Raw genomic sequence first — 5000 nt, forward strand, 5'->3', positions numbered from 1 at the left:
GAAAGAAAAAAAAAAAAAAAAAAAGAAAAATAGAAAGAAGTACATACAGTCGATAGACAAATCGTTCGATATTTCACGTAATATCAGCATCAGTTTCAGCATCATTTTCAGCATAAGCTTCAGTATCGATCATCGCCCGTACATATATTTTTTTTTGTTTTGTTTTTTTTGTTTCCTTTTCGTTTCATATTATTAAACGATGTAATCTTTTTTTTTCTATTTTTTTTTCTTCTTCTTCTCTTTATCTCTTTCATCTTCATGATTCGCTCAGAGGCCGATGGTTAAATTTAAATCGCGCTCGAACTTTTTCACTCCGTTTATTAAATCATATGTAACAATTGGGTTCGTGCAAGTTACACCATATCTATGTGTCCTTACTCATAACGAATATGTTAAAAGAGATATGAAAAAAATATACATATATATATATATATATATATATATATATATATATGTATGCATATACGTAGCAATGAAAATAAAAAAGATTGAAGACTTTCACGAGTGACGTATACAAAGAGAAAAGTGACAGAGGTGTTTGTGATGAGAGTCCGTGCCGTATCGTCGGCCATATTGATTTCATTTTCCCGCCCAATTCGAAATGTCCACAGTCTATAAGCGTGAGAAGAGCAAGAGCGTTCGAATATATAGCATCGTATCAGAAAAATGCACGTACATATATACATATATATATATATGTATGTACGACGATATACGGTAGTTGTGCGTTTCCGCGTGACGATTCGCACGCGGCTAGCATATTCAGTTATTTTTTTGTTTTTTTCTTTTTTTTTTTTTCTTTTTTTTTTTACCCGTTAGCGTGATGTGCTTGATACATAGTTGTTTTCCATGTATATATAGGTTTCATTGTGACCCCCTCCTCGTTGCGTTGAGAACCATGCCAGCGAATTATTTTCTTTCGCATAAACAAAGCCGCAACTTGAAAGAGAGGAGTTTAAATTGTTCGCTAGTTTTACGTGCCCGCGGCTTTCTCCCCTACCATCACCACCAGTACCCCTCCCCCGATACCCTACCCCACTACTATCAGCATTTTCTCTCTCTCTCTCTCTCTCTCTCTCTCTCTTTCTCCTCTCAGTTTTATCTCTCTTTTCTATATCTTTCATTATCGTTGTTCCTGTTATTATTGATATCATTACTATTACTAATGTTGTTCTTATTGCTGATGATGACGATGACGATGATGATGATGATGATGATGATGGCGATGATGGTATTGTCATTGTTGTTGCTTTTGGCGCAATTGCTGCTCTTGCTTGCTGCTGTCCATCAAGGAAGATCCCGGGATACGAGACTGCGCTTGAAGCCCATTGATTAACCGTTGTCTGCTGCACGTTGCGAGCGCGTGAGCGCGTGCGCCCTGAAAAACGAGCGAGAGAGAAAGAGAGAGAAAGAGAGAGAGAGAGAGAGAGAGAGAGAGAGAGAGAGAGAGGGAGTAGAAAGAAAGGAAGAAAGGGGTGGTATAACCCAGCGCGTGTTCCTATACGGTTCAAGCATCGTGTGAACCAGTGGCTCCGCGCTTTGGTCGAATGTTTTTTAGAGAGGGAGGTATGAGATTGTGACCTGTGGGAGGGTAGGGCGCGGTCTGCTCTCCCATTTATGAAAACTTTGTGCGTCGGCCGCAACGCACGCACCGACGAATAAAATAACGCGTTGCGGATTATTCCTCTCGGTTTTTCTTTTTTTTTCCTGCTCTTTTTTTTTTTCTTTCTTTCTTTTCCTTCCCATTTTTTTTTTCAACCGTCCACTCTCCCCCCCCCATCCACCTATCTTTCCCCTCTGTCACGGCATCATCTCATGTACAAAAACCATCGCGTTCTAACCCACGTTCTCGTTCGTTCATCGAATCCAGAAGAATTCCATTGGGGGGGAATTGGAAGAGTTCTATTATCGTTCGAATATCTGGAATAAATCGTTGCTTTTTTATTTTTCTCTCTCTTTCTTTATTTTTAACTTTTTTTCGTTCTTTTCTTTCTCCTCTCTCTCTCTCTCTTTTTTTTTTATTTATTTATTTATTTATTTATTTATTTATTTATTTTCTTATCTGTCTGAGAGAAAGAATCGTAGAAGGCAGACGTCTCTGACTTTTTCTTCTTTTTCTTTTTTTTTTTCCTTTTTTCTTTTTTTTTTTTTCTTTTTCTTTTTTAACGTTTTGAAGCTGCCTCAAACGTTTCTGGCAGGTTTCCATGTAAAACGAGCGCAAAGTGAAATCTCATTCGTGTAACAGCCTAGAAGCATTTTCATTTTACCTGTCGGCTACGTATGTCGTTGTTATCTATGTCCTGTGTGTATATATATATATACATGTACACACACACACACACACACAAATTTTATATTTTATACATCTTCCAATGTATTTACGGTAAGAAGGAAGGAAGACATGTTTTACAATTCTAGTGAAAATTTAATGGCACATTCTCGCGATATATTAAAAATCGCGTGTTCCGGATGGTTGAGCAATAAGAACGAATTATTAATAAAAGAACTATTATAATTTCCTGTTGGAAGTATGCGTATTCGGTGTCGATGAATTAGTAGGACAAAAGAAACAATAATAATAATAATAATAATAATAATAATAATAATAATAATAATAATAATAATAATAATAATAATAAGTCATTTTCAATCATCGATTTCCCTATCGTGATTACTTGTTCGTTTAGATCGTTCGATAATAATTAAAAAAAATTTATTCGAATAGAAAAAAGGGGAAATAAATAAGATAATAATTATAGAATTGTTGGAAACAGATTCGTAATTTATTCTCTTCTAGGAAACGAGACGAAAGATGAAGAAGTAGAGGAATGATAGAAAAAGAAAAAAGAAAAAAAAAAAAGAAAAAAATAGTTAAAGATATATAAAAGAATACAAAGTAAAAGTGAAAATGAAAAGATTTTTTCTGGATTAAATTAACCACGTATGATTCTACTACTAACGTAACTTACCCATGTAAATAATAATCTAACGATTAACAATTGAATTTTATTACTTTTTTTCTTTTTATTTCTTTTTTTTTTTCTTCTTTTCTTTTCTTTTTTACAAGCTTTCCATACTCGCGGCACGAGGGTTAACCACGAGAACATTTAATTTCCATCCTCGTACCATCATTCACGCCCTCCCCCCCCTCCCCCCACCTCTTCCTCCACCAAACAATAAAATTAATTCGTTACAATCCGAGAGTCCGATATGTTCGCTCGGTTGAACTTCCGGAATTATAAACAATATGGATACATTTCGTGGAATTATAAACAAAATTGATTTAAATCAAGTGCATACTCGTTTAATGCTCGTTTAAAATGTCCGATTAAATTTACTTTATTATTCGTGGGGGGAAAAAAAAGAAAGAAAAAAAAAAATTTATATATATATATATATATATATATATATATATATATATGTTCATATAAAATAAAACGATCAAACAGATTTTTTTCGAAAACATTACACACATTTTATATGCGAATGCGTATATGCTTTTAAATCGCGCGGATCTCTAGCATACCCGTAAATTTTCGTTGTTGAAAATTTATTTTATTTGTGGAAAAAAAAGAAAAAAATAAAAATATTTACATATATATATAGTATATAATAAAACGATTAATAAGAATTTTTCAAAAAGTTGTTGAAAGAAGTGTACGGCCATTAGAATGATGTTGAAACGATAAATAATCGTATCTATATCTCCCCGTTAGGATAATATTTTCTTTGAATTATTTTAACGTTCTGACAATCTATTGCACACCCTAAGCGACGATCAAAAACCCCTTCACACCATACATAACCATCTCTCTTTCCACCCTCCTCACACCCTTGTCCCAACGTAATAATATTCGTACGATAAGAAAAACACGTTGGACGTACTCGATCGTTTTAAACCGTGCAAATAACTCGATAACGAGAGGTTTATATAATATATACGAGCGTTTAAATAATAGAAATTAAAAGCGATTGAAAAGAGTTTGTTAATGGTTGGGAGTGTGGAAGGTCGGAGGGGAAGAAGGGGGAATTTAGGTGATAAGAGAAATGAACGATGAAGGATGAGGAAAGAGAAATAGTATGAGTGGAGTGAAAAGTCGTGAACTCTTTTGTATTTGTGGAAAGAAGAATTTGATAAATCTGGTGGAATCTCAATGATTAGGGTAAATGGAAATATCGTCACTTAGAAAAAGTGAAACAGAGAAATAGATAGATAAATAGATATACAGTTAGATAGTTAGATAGATAGATGAATGGATGGATAGATGGAGAAAGAGACGTGATACGTCTGCGGGGTTTAATTGCGGGACTTCTTCCTCGTCCCTCTTTTAAACCTGGATGCAAATGGGTCATAAAACTCGGCTACCTAGCTGGGTAGGATACCTCATTTACGAGTGCAGAAAGTTTTTAAGATTCTAAACTGGAACCGGAATAAAGAAAGAGAAAGAGAGAGAGAGAGAGAGAGAGAGAGAGAGAGAGAGAGAGAGAGAGAAAGCAGGACAGTTGAGGAATTGCTAAAGTAAGATAAAGATGAAAGAGGAAAATAGTTAGAGAAAGAAGAGAGTGCTTGGTTGGTTGGTTGGTTGGTTAGTTGGTTGGTTGGTTGGTTGGTTGGTTGGTTGGTTGGTCCTCTCGCGAACGAGAACGAACGAGTGGATCTGTTTTATCGGTCTTGCTTTCACCTTTCTCTCTCTCTCTCTCTCTTTCAGTCTCTTTCTTTCTCTTTCTCTCTCTTTCTCTCTCTTTCTCTTTCTCTACACTTCTTTCTTTCGAAAGTTCGAAAGTAATTCTCTTTTATTCGGTAGAGGAGGAAGGGGAATGGCGGTACGGGGTGGGTGGGCCTGGTGAATAAAATCAGTAGACTGCGCGACTTCATGAGCAACTTATTCTTAGTGGTAAGAGATTGTCTACTTTGGTTTCTTTCGTACTTTGGTTTCGATCGTATTCGAAAAAAATGTACCGTTAACGAAATGACACGAACGAAAAAGTAAAAGGTACGA

The 5000-nt window shown here is 35.3% G+C and overlaps 1 protein-coding gene across 8 annotated transcripts in view; it reads left to right on the top strand.

The window, feature by feature from the left end:
• qin (tudor domain-containing protein qin) overlaps positions 1-5000 on the top strand; it is a 208213-nt gene that overhangs the window by 125844 nt on the left and 77369 nt on the right. The gene's annotated exons all lie outside the window — the stretch shown is intronic.

This window comes from Vespa mandarinia, chromosome 20 (assembly GCF_050613455.1).
Source record: "Vespa mandarinia isolate Hongniang chromosome 20, ASM5061345v1, whole genome shotgun sequence".
Classification (NCBI taxonomy): domain Eukaryota; kingdom Metazoa; phylum Arthropoda; class Insecta; order Hymenoptera; family Vespidae; genus Vespa; species Vespa mandarinia.